Below are 15,291 nucleotides of genomic sequence, written 5' to 3'. Positions count from 1 at the left end.
CAGGGCAGGCTGTGAGGGTTACAGGCACCAGGCCTGATGCAAAAGGCTGACTGGCATTTGCCATCTGAGCCCAGTTGGATCAAAGGGCCGGGAGAAAATACCCCCCAAATAAAGGAGAAAATGGAATCTTGGATATGTTCCCCCCTCTGGAACCCTCATCTGCCATAGGGACCCAGTCTGGGAGTGTAGCCTGACAGTGGCCGGCAAAGTGAATATACTCAAATCAATGGTTGAGAGCAAGTTTCACTTTATGTGATGTGCTGCCTTTTTTTTTTTTTTTTTTTTTTTTTTTAAATAACCTTCCCCCTCGCCACCAAAAACAACCCTGGGTTTGTGATAGTTCGAATGGCCTGTGTGAGATGGAGTCTTGTGTGAAGGTGTGCATGAGCACAGCAGCTTCTGTCAGGTGTGGGGACTTCTTGCAGGGAAGCCCAGGGGCTTCTGCAAGGTCCTGGCTAGGAGGAGGCTGGACAGAAATGGATGGGAGGCAGGTCGACTGGTGGGTTGAGGAGGTCACTGAAGGACTGCAAGAAAATGGAGTCAGGTGGAAGAGTTTCTGCAGGCAGCGTGCATCTCATTTTACTGCTATCAGCAAAACATTGAGGAGACTCACAGTCCTCTTCCTGTGCTATACCCAAGACTGTGCTAAGTCCCAGTTGCCCAAGGGAGGAACCGTGGATCAGTGTTTAGCTGAGTGTTGGGGACTAAATAAAGGAGAACAGGATGGGTAGTTTCTGGAACCTTTCAACCCAGAATATTGGAATCTGGAGGTGGAATGCTGCCCTGCAGGGTTCGGTAACTGCTCTATCTGCTTCCAGGAAGATTCTCCCATGAGAAAGCTCATTACGAAGATGCTTATCCTGATAAAAAGGCCTTCAAATGTGTACAAGTCTAGCCTGGACAGATTAAGATAGTTAGGTACCCGACCAAAGAATGTTCTGATGATGATTGGTTCTAAGCAATAAATACTCTAAGTGGAGGACAGTTGTGGCTCTCAGTCCATAAGGCTGTGTGACCCTTGACTGCAGGCTTTTCTGTGACTGTCTTTCTCTCTTTTTTTTTTTTTTTTTTTGTGGTTTTTGGGTCACACCCGGCAGTGCTCAGGGGTTATTCCTGGCTCCAGGCTCAGAAATTGCTCCTGGCAGGCACGGGGGACCATATGGGGCGCCGGGATTCGAACCGATGACCTCCTGCATGAAAGGCAAACGCCTTACCTCCATGCTATCTCTCCGGCCCATGTCTTTCTCTTTTTCTTCCTTCCCTTCCCTTTCCTTTTTCTTTCCCTCCCTCTCACTCACACCCAGTGGTGCTCAGAGGTTACTTCTGGTTCTGCATTCCGATATCACTCCTAATACACTTGGGAGACCATATTGGGATACTGGACATTGAACCCAGGTCTGTCCTGGGTCGACTACATGTAAGGAAAACACACTACTGCTGTGCTATCATTCTGGTCCTTGTCTTGTTTTCTTAATTCTCTCAGCACCGTGCTTCAGGCCCATTCACCCAAAACTGGTCCCCCTCAGCTGAGAGGTCAAGCGGGGGTCCCAGGCAATCAGGCTAGTTAGGGAAGATATTTCCAGAAGCCTCATATTCTGAACTGCACTCAGGGGCACCAGGGCACAACTGTTAGAGCTACCATTGGTCTCATCTCCAAACCGGGCAACATTCTTTGGGGGACAAGATATGTTTAGGACTCTGGGTGCCTGGGACAAGGGTACCACTTGGGATTTATGGTTAATGATGGTCCCTGGTAACTCAGCTACTGGAGCTGAAAGCCTGGGTCTTGCCAGTTCTGACCTGCTGTCCACAGGCATGTGACCAAATGATTCCAAAGTCCTGGTCTTGCTCATGGCTAGCTGGGTCCTTTGCATCAGAGGAGACTTCCTCCTGCATGTGACATTAACCTGCTCTCTGCATCCTGCATGTGGCAGGCATAATGCTATTGGCATGAAACCCCATGCCCTTCCCCAGCCTCAGAGATTGTGGCCTTGTGTGGAAATGAGGCTGCCCCCCAGCTGGGCCCTAGAACTGTTGAGTAGAGTCCCTATCACACCAACATCCCTGTGGGTCAGGAATGCTTCTGTTAAACCCCCAAGACTTGGAGAGCTGCTTTGCATGGTGTATATTCCCCTCAAAACCCATTGTTTGGAGACCTAACACTAACTGGCCATGGCTGAAGGGGATGCCTATGAAAACATCAGTGGGGGGTGGTGGTGTGTGAAACAAGGTCCTGTGGGATCAGGGTCCTTACGAGACACCAGAGCACACTTTGATCTCTCCCTCTGCACACACCCCAGGACTCCCATGTTAGGGTTTGAGTTTGGAGGGCCCAGAGCCAGGAGAGCAGCTGCCCGCATGGGGTCCTAGTGTGCTGATCACACTCATGGCTGTGGCAGCCCAGCCCACGGATTCTGAATGCTCTGACACTGTCCATGTATCTGGAGCTGAAAAGGTCATTATGGAGCAAGACTTATGACTTGTAAGGCCAGGGGACAGGACACAGTGCTGAGTCCCTCTCAGGAAGGAGCTTGGAGCTTCCAGAAATGGCATATGCAGATACTTGTTCCTGGGACTCAGATGGCTCTGCTTCTCCTCTGACACTGTGGGAGGGTGTGGACCCCTACTCTTTGGGTAAGTGGCCTCCAATCTATAGAGACCCTGGGCCAAGAGCAGAAGAGGACAGGAACCCCAGGTGATCTCTGAGTGTGGCTGAGTCCACCCTGCAGAGTGCCCCCTGCCAAGTGGAAGGCCATACCCTTCCTCTTGGGACCCTCCACCCTCAGGGTTCCTTGAAGAGTGGGTGCATGCCTGTGCCCTAACCCACTATGCTAGCCCAGGCACCTCCCCTTGTACCTCTCATCCTCTTCTTCATTTTGCCAAGAACAGAGCACACCAGGCCCTTGGCAAGAGCGAAAGCCCCACTAAGGGGCCCAGGAACTTCTGATAACCACAAGAAAATGCCTCTGCAGCTAGTGACCAGTGTCTGGGTCCTGCACCCCTGGACCCTGAAGGCAGAATGCTCAGAAGCACTGCCTAGCACTATGAAAAATTTGGGAGGCCTGGCCAGGGCCCTACCACAGGACACCTCCCAACAGCTGTGGGTGAGCACTGTGTTCAGGCACCCTCACCCATGGCCCACTTTGAGATCCCCCGCTACTGTTCTTGGATGGCACCATGTCCAGGCATCCCCACTCATGATCTGCTTCTGACCCCCAACATTTCTGGGTGAGTACTGTGGCCAAACACCCCCATTTAGACCCCCCAGGGTATGCCATGAAGCCAGCACATGCCTACAAGCACTCCACCCACTAGGTTCACAATTTCATCTCAGAAACAATCCCTGACAGATGTCAGCACCCCTCTCTGGGGGAACCTATGACTCAAGACCGGCAGGGTGCAGCAGGACAACTTAGGATGGGAAAGCATCTTGGAGGAGGGCTCAGCAAATGGTCCAGGCTCCCTTGGGGCTGCCAGTTCTTTCTCTGAGCCCTAATATAGCTATTGAGGCCTCCTGGATAGGTGAATGTCAGCCACTCACCTTAACAACCATTTACTCCAAGTCATGACACACCAGAGGCCAAACTATTTTTGAGGACAGTTCATACCTGGTGTTGCTCAGGGACTACTCATGAATGAGGAGTGACTCTTGGATAAGTCTCAGGAGCCCAATGTGGTGCCAAGATCCAACCAAGTCAGCCATGTGCTAAGTATCTTAACCCTGTAGTGCTCTTCAGCCCAGAAGCCAACTTTTTTTTTTCCCCAAAGGGTCACACCCAGGATGCTCAGAGATTACTCCTGCATTCAGATTATTTGGGATGCCAGGAATCAAACCTGGGCCTGCATGTACTAGGCTGTACTATGGCTCCAGATCTCCAAAAAGCCAGTTTTACCTGGTGTGGGAGTGGTGTGGGGCTCAGCTGGCAATTGGGGCACTCAGGAGGAAAGGTACAGAGATGGCTACAAAAGAGCACTGGGTCGTGGGACATAGATGCCTAGTGGGAATGACCACATCTCAGCACCATGGTGCACACACAAAGGCTCAATGGAGTGTGACAGGATGTGACGACACATCCTGCATGTCCACAGGGTGAGTCCAGCCACCTACCCTGCTGAGGAGGACATGCAATTTAAGCCTAGAAGGCTAGCATTTGGGGATTCTCACCAAGGTATGAAGGGACCCCAGTGACCAGGACCCCACAAGGGTAGTGTGGATAGTGGCAGCACTCCACTTGCAAGCCAGCTGGTCTTCCCCATGATAGCATACTTTAGCTAGGAGAAATGGCAGCTTCTGCCACTAGGCCTGAGGTGCTGTTGCAATAGAAGTGAAAGCAAATTATAGCATTTACCTATGTATTTGCAGCATCATAAATGGCCATTTCACATCTTTTCCTGGCAATTGCCCAGAGTAGGAGGCTAGTTGGGCTGACGGCACACAGACCATGTAGGCCTCTCCCACTCCTGCTCTGAGCTCTGTCTCCCCAGGTTAGCTGAAAATATCCCCTTGGGTCCTGTTACATTTGTGTCAGTGCAAGCCAGTAGCTGGGCTGTAGGTCTCAGTGGTCTCTTCAAGGATGTGCAACTCTACAAGCAGGACAGGATAGTCCTGGGGGACCACAGCTAAGCCCTGTGGGCTTCCTGAGGCTGAAAGGGACAGCCAGTGCTGAGTCCATATGTGGCTCCTGACCAGCAGGAGTGTGGGGCCACATAGGGCCGAGCTGTGGTCAGGCCAGGGCATAGGTTGTGGGTCTGGGCCCTGTGACAGGCCTGGAGGAGGACAGAGATGGCCCCAGTGCTGTGGTGTGCAGAATCATGCCACGGGAACTGATGAAGTTGCTGGTACTCAGTGAGACAGGCGCCATCCAGGGGTCCTTGTTCATCGCCAGCTCATGGGGAGTCTCCCCAATATCGCTGTGGAGAGAGAAGGAATCAGCAGAAATGAGTGGGAGGTAACTCCAATTCACACCATGGAACATGTTCTGACATAACAAAACAACATGGAAGGAAAGCATGGAAGGACAATGGCAGTGGTCAGGGAAATGCTCAGAGTGCTGCAGCGTGCTGCTTTGCTGCAGAAGCCTGGGCTCTGACCCTAGAATCACATGGTCCCCTCAGCACCCCAGGGCAGCCCTCATAAGGATGGAAGAACTGGGATTAGAGATCATTCTTTTGCCACCCCTGGCCACTAAGTGTCTTAGAAGGACATGCTGGACCAAGAGGCTCCAGGTCAGAGGCTGTGACCAACCCCTCCTGCTGAAGGACCCCATAGCCAACATTGAGCCAGGGGTCCACCACCAGGTCAGACACTAAGCAGGGTCTCTGTTGTGGCAATGTGACAAGGAGCGAAGCCCTTCAAGGAGAGTAAGCAGCCGAGGGCATGCTGGTCTGTGCTCAAAGCCAGCCCAGGAGAGGTATGGGTGTATGGGCTCTATCCAGGCCATGCAGTGATTGTAAGGTTGAGAAAGAGGTGGGAGCAAAATTCCTGATGTTAGTTGTGTGTATGAGTATATGACTGTATAAATGTGAGTGCATGTCTCTGTGTATAAGTAGGTATAGGAAGGGGGAGTGTCACTGTAGGTGAGCATGTGTGTTTGTGTGTAATGTTTAAGTGTGCATATATATTATGAGAATGTGTTTGTGTGCATGAATATTTGAGTCTGTATGTTATGAATCTGTGTGTGAGCCAGAGATAAAGCCCAGGAAGCAAGACAGAGAAAGGGAAAGTTGGGCCCTAGGCAGGGAGCAAGCCCAGTGCAAACTGAGAATTCCTGTGGCTTCAGAGTTTTGACCTCTGCAGGTTTGAGTCTCAAAATACAGCCAGGTGGGTCTCTCAAGATATACCAGAGAGCTGGACCAGGCTGGGATAAAGAAGGGCCAGGCCAAGCTGAGACTCTGACAATCTGGGGTGTAGTCTATGGGTGCCAATCTGGTTCCCATCCCAGCCACTTCCACCCGTACTCAGGGCCCAGCGCACCTGGTGAAACTGTGGTTGTCATGTGCCTGGTTGGGCTGGCACCTAGGTTCACTGTTACCACCACGGCCAAAGCCCTTGATGCCCAGGTAAGCGGCCTGCACAGTCTCCAGGTCCTCACCACGTAGCTGAAGCCACAGCTGGGCAGCTCTGGAGAAAGACAGGAGGACCTCAGAGGCCATGAACTCAGGCTGACCCCAATGTGTTGTCTGTGGTGTGTGGGGTCTACAGGGGCATCTGGACCATATCCACATGTGGTGGCTGTCGCATTTGTGTCCCTGTGTACAGCCCCAGCTGTGAAGTCAGCCACTGACATAAACACATAACACACAGGATCTCTCTCATATGTAAAACTTAAAGGCACACAGTGAGATAGCAACAAAGGGCCAAAGGCAACATAATGGGAGAACTGATCCACACAATTGATGAGAGGGAGGAGTACTGGAATTCTTGGGAGGAGGCAGGGATACTCTGGTGATGCTGTTGGGGGTGGAATTATGTACATGAGAAACCATGATTGTATTGGTAAACTACAGAATTGTAAGCCATGTTATCTTGAGTTTAAAAATGTGACCAGGCCAGTGATAGTAATGCACTAGCCTCCATTTGCCCAAAGACCCCCAGGGTAGAATCTGAGCACGTTAGTACCTGTGCCTATCAGCCACTGCTTTACTAAGGCCTGTGGGCATGAGTCCTGAGTCCTCCAAGGCAGGATGCTGTGTTGCTTGCCCTGGAATGGGGGGCAGTGACACTACTCCCAGGCTGCAATGGTTGCAGGCCAGGCCACGTACCCACTGAACAAGAGGCAGGCCCACAGCAGTGTCAGATACCTACCTGTTAGCCCGCTGCTGCTCCCTCTTTTTCACACACCTCATGAGGCAGCAGGTGAGGAAGGCCATGGACATGAGCAGAATGATGGCTGAGCTGACAATGGATGCCACCACAGCCACCCTGAAGCCAAAGGTCTGGTGCGCAGGCATGGCTGCAAAGAGAAGGCCATGGTCCTAGTGTCAGGGATCATTTAGCCTTCCAGCTTTTGGTTGTCCTTGTTCTGTCTGTAATTGGGTCAGTGAGCTAGGGCATAGGACACCCACATACACAAACTGCAGGTGTTTGAGCAGGGCTTTGGAGTGTGTAGGAGTTTGTGGGAGCAACTTTGACACATGGCTGTGCCATAGGGCTGTGTGTCTTGATCTGACTAAGCTAGTTCCAACAGGTTCTCAGGCATATTCTGAACCTGGGTAAAAGTACTTATTCTCCTATGTACCCAATGCTGCACAAGACCTATTGGCCCTGCTGGACAGTGTCTGGCCAGGATGAAAATCACATGTCCCAACCTTCCTGCAGCTGTGTGGTCACAGGAGGTGTTCCCAGGACCTGGGAGCATGTTCCTTGCTCTGCCTCCATGCCTTTGATGGTTGGGAACACAATCACTTCCTCTAAATTGAGAAATTATGGACATGTCCATCACAACAGGGACACAGGAGGGTCGAGCTACCAAGCTGGGTCCACCATTTGTACTACACAGCCCACTCTGGAGGTGAGAGGATGTTCACAGTCCTTTGTACCTGTGTTAACCAGAATGATGCTGGATTTTAAACGGAGTCCTTCTAAGCATCTCTCCGAGCAACCAGAGTCCTTTCTCAGCATGGTGCATAGAACAAGGTATGTGTGGCCTTGCTTTGGGAAACTAAACAACAGATGCAAGGAGAAAACTAGAAAACCACACCATTTCCCAGATTGGGAGTTTGGCCAGGCACATTCCAGCTTTCTGGAATCTCAGATCTAAGAATCCTCACACTTGGACTAGTATATCTGGGTCTATGGCCATGGTTTGTGGAATAATATGAGTGAATGAGTTAATGAATGAACAAGTGAGTCAATGAATGAATTGAATGAGATAATTAATAATGAATAATTAAGAATGAATAAGTAAAGATGAGTTAAGTGAATAAATGAATGGATGAATAAGTGAATAAATAAATGGTTAGTGAATGAAAAAGCAAATGGGTGAATGATGTGAGTAAATGAATGAATGGATGGATGGGTGAGCCTAAGAATGGAAGCAGTGTGCCCCTTCAATGGGGCTGCACCATTCCCATTGGACAAGCACCCTTGGAACTGTGGAGCCCAAGCTGGGAAAAAGCTGGGAGATCCAGAGCAGCTACTGGAATTTGAACCCACACCATGGATTTAAAGAGCAGGGCACTGCCCCTAATGCTGGGTGCACTACAGGCCATGTGGGTCTTGCACTCTCCAGACTTTCTCTATGCTCAGTCCCATAGAGTCAATGAGATCAGCCTCCCCTCCCAAGGGTTTGGATCTCACACTTGCACATGGGGGCATCTGAAGACCACTCAGCAAGGTTCCCTTTCCAGACACAGGTGAGGAGGCCGGATCCCAACATCTGGTGGCCTGAGGGGCAGTGGAACACAAGCATAGTGCCCATGGAGGTGCCATCACCACGAAGGACTTGGATGGTGCCCCGGGGGGGCGGCTGCAATTGTGTGCAAGTGCCTAGGGAGAGAGAGAGTAGAGAGAGCATGAAGACCCCACCCTGGAGGGAAGGGCAGTCAAGCCCACCTCCTAGAGAAGGTCCCTGGGCCATCCTGGAGTAGCACCTACAGAGCTTATGTCTGGGAACAAAGGCAGAGCTGAGTCCTTTTATTTAGTGAACATGGTAATTTTTTATTTCTTATTAAGTGAAAGTCAGATGGGAAGATTTGCTGTTGCAAATGCACAACACTCACCGAAGTCCAGTTCCAAGAAGCAATGGGGAGAGAGAGACATTGATAGTTTTGGTAGCATGAAAAACCAAGCAACAACTTTTGTGCTCTCTAATCACTGAAAAATAAATGAACTCAGGTGAGAATAATCAGGAAAATATATTTGAAGAGAAAAGGAGAAAGGATTGACTCAAATCTTAGATATTAGACACCAATCAGAAGCTGAACATCCAGGGGGCAGATTCTAAAATGGTGAAGCATATTGAAGGACCTGGATTTGGTCCCTGATACCACAAATGCTGAACATAATTCATATGTGAACAAGCAATTCACAAAGGATGAAAATGGTCAATAGACATAAAAAATGTTTGCATGCTCATGGTAGCAAAGGAAGAAACACTCATTAAAATGAAGGAATACTCAATGAAAGAAGTACTCAGTGAGAGGCAAATTGAGGGAGATGGCTTGACTGGCAACAGGGAACATTTTTTTTTTTTTTTGGTTTTTGGGTCATACCCGGCAGCGCTCAGGTGTTACTCCTGGCTCCATGCTCAGAAATCGCCCCAGGCAGGCACAGGGGACCATATGGGATGCTGGGATTCGAATCACCATCCTTCTGCATGAAAGGCAAACGCCTTACCTCCATGCTATCTCTCTGGCCCAACAGGGCACATTTTACACATAGATGTTGGATACCTGGTATGTGTGGAGGGAGGAGAGAAAAAGGGATAGGAAGGGAGGGGAGGGGGAAGGAAGGAGGGAAGGAGAGAAGGAGAAAGGAAGGGAGGAAGAGGAGAAAGAAAGGAAGGTAGGAGAGAAGAATGGTAGGGATGGAGAAAGGAGGGAAGAGGGATGGGGGAGGGAGGAGGAGGGAAGAGAGAGGGAAGGAGGAAGGAAGGAGGTAAGTGGAATAAGGGAGGGAGGCGGAGGAATTAGAAAGGAGGAATGGAGGAAGGATGGAAGAAAGAACAAGGAAGGAGGGAGGGAAGGAAGGAAGGAAGGAAGGAAGGAAGGAAGGAAGGAAGGAAGGAAGGAAGGAAGGAAGGAAGGAAGGAAGGAAGGAAGGAAGGAAGGAAGGAAGGAGAGTGGGTGGGAGGAAGGGAGAGAGGAAGGACTGACTTCTTAAAGATTTTAAATCCCTTGGGGCTGGAGAGATAGCATGGAGGTAAGGCATTTGCCTTGCATGCAGAAGGATGGTGGTTCGAATCCCGGTATCCCATATGGTCCCCTAAGCCTGCAAGGAGAGATGTCTGAACATAGAGCCAGGAGGAACCCCTGAGTGCTGCCAGGTGTGACCCAAAAACCAAAACAACAACAAAAAAAAGATTTTAAATCCCTGGGAAGTCAGGTGAGGGGTTAGGAGAGGGTCCTTTTGAGGAATTGTTGAAGGGTATTAAGAACCTTCTGTGTGGGCCCGGAGAGATAGCACAGCGGCGTTTGCCTTGCAAGCAGCCGATCCAGGACCAAAAGTGGTTGGTTCGAATCCCGGTGTCCCATATGATCCCCTGTGCCTGCCAGGAGCTATTTCTGAGCAGACAGCCAGGTAACACCTGAGCACCGCCGGGTGTGGACCCCCCCCCCCAAAAAAAATAAAATAAAAAGAACCTTCTGTGTGCACACAGCCAGGGATTCTCTACCACCAGGACACTCGCTCGTGGCTGCGTGTGGGGAGAGAGAGTAGAAGCCTCCAGGGCTTCAGAGTAGGGCCATGCAATGAGTCAGGGTACTGACTCATATACATATGAGAACAGGCATGCATGCACACATGGGTCTGGACACTACCATATATGTGCACAGCACATACTCATATAAATAGCCACACAGAAATGTGGGCACACACGTCCACACCATGCACATGTGACCCAGCATGTGTGGTAACATGTGAAACACACATGAAAATACATGCACATGCACTATATGTACATGCATACAGTGTGGACAGTCATGTTCATGGTACACATGAGGACAAACATGGAATCTGTCATGAAAACAGGTGCACAGTGTGTACAGGTGTGGAAAGACATGCTCAGAGCACACACATACAGGTTGTATACCATCTGGTGTCCTTCACATTGCAGTGCTGTGTGTGACAAGCTCCTAAGACTCTGCTGGCATCTCGTGCCCTCTGAACAAGGGCATGGCACACTGGAGTTTGCAGAGCAATGGTGCAAGAAGTTGTTCCTTCAGCTTTTCTGAACTTCCTGATTCTGAGCACTGACAATGAACCTCTAGCTGGTCCCAGAGCACCAGTCCTGCTGGGCGCCTGGACTACACGGGCAGCATTATTGCCCATGAGCACCAGGGACCAGTGTTGCTGGTATCCTGGCACCAGGGTAAGACTGTCCCCATTAACCTGGAGTGGACATCCTGCTTCCACTCAGCACAAAAACCCAGCCACACACCTCCCACCTCCCACCCTCTATGCTGAGCCCCAGCCCACACTTCCCCACACACCTGACCTGCAGCCTGCAGGCTCTGCTTTCAGAATCTCTCCTGGGGATGTCTGTGGTGGCGCAGAAGGTTCCTCTGAGCCCATTTCCTGCTGTGGACGCGCAGCACCCTGTGTCCCAGAGGCCCCAGTCGCAGACAGGCTAGTGTCTGTCACTGAAGATGCCTTTAATGGGACTACGGATGCATATTAGCACTTCACATGCACAGCAGCAGCCCTCCTTGGAGTGAGCCTGTGCTAAAGGGACTCAGGGCTCAGCCAGTCCCAGAACTGCTGCTAAGGAAAAAGCCAGAGGCACTGCTAGGACAGGGACAGTGCATGACAAGTGAGTCCAAGACCACCCAACTCAGCCTCAGGGAGAACTGGAGGCTCCGACAAACAAAAATGCAAGAGGGAGGGATGTGAGTGCTGTCAGAAGGCTTGAGTGGATGGTTGTAGCCAGGTCACCAGTTGCTCAGTCACGGCCTCCTCGTGTCTGTATGCCTGGGGTGGGAATCAATACAGACACTGGGTGCCTATGGGTGCCATACTGCTAGGGCACTGCAGGCAGGTCTGAGCTCCTTACAGCATAGAAAAACTGAAGCCTGTGAGGCAGATGACCCAAGGACCCTGAGTGTGAATGCAGCAACTGTGGAAACTGCCTGCCCTGTCTGTCCTGAGAGATGTCTATCCTGGGGGGGGGGGGGTCCAAGGGGGAACCCTCCAGACAAGCAGAGTCTGTTTTCCTCATCCCTCACCTGGCTGCCAGTGTCCACCACTGAGGACAAACATGCTGTTTCCACTGATCTCCAGGTCAGGAGAAATCATTAATTCTCTTTGCAGGTAAGCAAAGCAGGCTTAAAGTAAAAGGCCTCATGGGTGGGTGGCAGGAACTGGAATGGGAGGGGGCTGAGTCCCAGCAGAACAGTCAGAGGAGGGTGAGGGTGGGGCACTGCAAGGACACAGAAGCAAGTGCCTCTCTCGTGTGACCAATCAAGGCCAAGAAGAAAGCACCGGGGTGCTAGAGAGATAGTACAGGGTAAGGTGCTTGTCTTGAATGCAATTTTGAGCTCCAGCATCCCATATGGTCCCCTGAACCCCACCAGGAATGATTCTTGAGTCCAGAGCCAGGAGTCAACCTTGAGCATTGGAGGGGAGGGATAGGGTTGAGGAGGGGAAGGGGAGATGGGGAAGAAGAAGGGGAAGGAGGGGAGAGGGAAGGGGAAGGGTGGGGGAGGGGAGCAAAAGGGGTGGAGGAAGAAGTGGAGAAGAAGAAAAAACAGGTAGGCTGAGTTTCATTAAAATGATAAAACTGTGCTCTGCAGGATAGATTAGGAGAAGGAAAAGAGAGCCCCTAGAGTAGAGAGAAATATTTTCTTTTTTTCTTTTTGTTTTTTGGGTCACACGTGGCAGGCTCAGGGGCTACTCCTGGCTCTATGCTCAGAAATCACTCCTGGCAGGCTCAGGGGACCATATGGGATGCCAGGATTCGAACCACCTTCCTTCTACATGTCAGACAAACACCTTATCTCCATGCCATCTCTCCGGCCCCAGAAATATTTTCTTTTTTTTTTTTTTTTTTTTTTTTTTTGGTTTTTGGGCCACACCCGGTGACGCTCAGGGGTTACTCCTGGCTATGCACTCAGAAGTCGCTCCTGGCTTGGGGGACCATATGGGACGCTGGGGGAATCGAACCGCGGTCCGTCTCCTAGGCTAGCGTAGGTAAGGCAGGCACCTTACCTCCAGCGCCACCGCCCGGCCCCCCAGAAATATTTTCAATCAAGCATCAGATAAGAAACTTGTAAAATGACAGTTTAGCAGTGTCCCCCTAGAATATCATAGCATCTGAGAAATACTTAGCCATGCATTCAAGCTGCAAGCAAAGGTACCATCCTACACCAGGAAGGCCAGCCCCGGGATGTACAGGGACTGGAACCTCAGGATGTAGGTGGGAATATAAGATGGGGCAGTTACTCTAACTGTCCCTGCATGTGTGCAGAGAACATGACCACATGACCCAGCAGGTTATGGCTACAGAGCAGATGAAAGCAAAAGAAAGCCACAAAAAAACCTGTATACATTTCCTCTATTCATTACGGCAGTACTCACAAGAGCCAGAATATGAAAACAACCCATATGCCTGAGAACAGATGTGTGGATAAAGAAATGGTGGTACATCTATACAATAAAATACTATGCAGCTGTGAGAAAAATAAAGTAATGAAATTTTCTGAGACTTAGAGAGACATGGAGAGTCTGTTGAGAGAAATGAGTTAGAAAAGGACATATATAGAATGATTGCACTCATTTGTGAGATATAAATATAGTATGAGAATAATACCCATGGGCTTTAGAAACAATGGTGGGGGAATATAGTTGGGATGACAATAATAGTTGGAAATGATCACACTGGACAAGAACTGGGTACAGAAAGGAGGTAAAGTGATATGCAGGATACATTTTTAGTAACAGTATTGCGAACCATGGTGTCTAAATAGAAAAAAGAAAGAGAGAGTGAATGAGAGAAGAAAAGGTCTGCTATAAGACAGGGTGGAGTGGGCATGGGAGGGAAACTGTGGACATTGGTGGCAGAAAATGGACACTGGTGAAGGGATGGGTATTGGAACACTGTATGACTGAAACTGAACTATCCACAACTTTTTAACTCTATCTCCCAGTGATTCAATGTTTTTTATTAAAAATGTGCACCCATGTCCACAGAAGCATCATTCAAAATATTCAAAATAGTCACAAAGAAGAATCACTCACTGTCCATCCATTGTAAATGGACAAAGAAAGAAAGGGGCCAGAGTGGTGGCACAAGCAGTAACAGACACTAGCCTGGGATGACCTCGATTTGATCCCCTAGTGTCCCATATGGTCCCTCAAGCCAGGAGCGATTTCTGAGCACATAGCCAGGAGTAACCTCTGAGCATCACCGGGTGTGGCCTCCTCCCCCCAAAAAAAAGACAAAGAAAGGCAACCAAGTGGACAGTATCTAGCCCTGACAGATTGATAGCGGCACATATCATGTGAATGACTATGAATAAAAACCTGATGCTGACAGAGAAGTCAGACACCAAAAAAACCACACTTTGCATGATCCATTTACAGGAAATCCATTTACAGGAACGTGGACAGGGGCAGAAAGCAGATTAGCACTTGATCTGGCTAGGCGGAGGGGAGAACTGGGAAGCTGATAAACGACAGGGGTTTCCTTCTAGAGGGATGGTAATATCCAACAGTTGACTGGGAGATGGTGGCACAGCTCTGTCTGTGAGTGGGTGTAGCCTAAATCTGTGAGCAGTACACTCTAAGCACACAGCGAAACAAATGAATCATACAGTAGCAGAGCCCACTCTATGAGTCAATAATATCAAGAGTCAGAGAGCTCAGACAGGGGTTAAGGTACTTGCTTTGCATGCAACCAACTTGGGTTCAAGCTCCAGCATTCCTTAGGGTCTCCTAAGTCCTGCTAGGTCTGCTCCCTACCTATGCTCCCTGAGCATAGAGATATAAATCAGCCCTGAGCAATGCCAAGTGTGTGTAGCCCAACCCTTCACTCCACCAATTTTCAATTATGTGAGAGGAGTGCAGATTTTAAGTCTAATAAGAGTGTTTTTATCCTCTTAACTTGATCAAGATGAAAGACTAGCACACGGGGGTCAGAGAAATAGCATGGAGGTAGGGCGTTTGCCTTGCATTCAGAAGGTTCAAATCCCAGCATCCCATATGGTCCCCTAGGCTGCCAGGAGCGATTTCTGAGCGTAGAGCCAGGAGTAACCCCTGCCGGTTGTGAACAAAAAACAAAAAACAACAACAAAAAAAGAAAGACTGGCACACCAGATTGGTGGAATAGGGAAAGGCATGTGGGTGGGAGCCAGCCCCCAGGGCAGAGGGCTCTGGGCACTGGCCAGGTTCATCTGCTGGTGACAGAGCTGGAGTTCCAAAACACAGGAGGAGAATATCACACAATCCCTGTACCCCCACAGCTCCAAGACACTTCCCACAGTTTCCTTACCCTGCCAGCCTTGGGCCACTAGTGCTAAGTGGTATAGTAGGTGCCTGCTCTAACCCCAGACTCTGGGGTCTTTGATGAGATACCATACTGCTTTCACAGACAGGAAATAAATTAATAATTAATGATTGAAATGACAGGAAAGAGC

Source organism: Suncus etruscus, chromosome 3, assembly GCF_024139225.1.
Source record: "Suncus etruscus isolate mSunEtr1 chromosome 3, mSunEtr1.pri.cur, whole genome shotgun sequence".
Lineage (NCBI taxonomy): Eukaryota > Metazoa > Chordata > Mammalia > Eulipotyphla > Soricidae > Suncus > Suncus etruscus.
The sequence above is the reverse complement of the archived record's forward strand: the minus strand, read 5'-3'. Positions refer to the sequence as shown.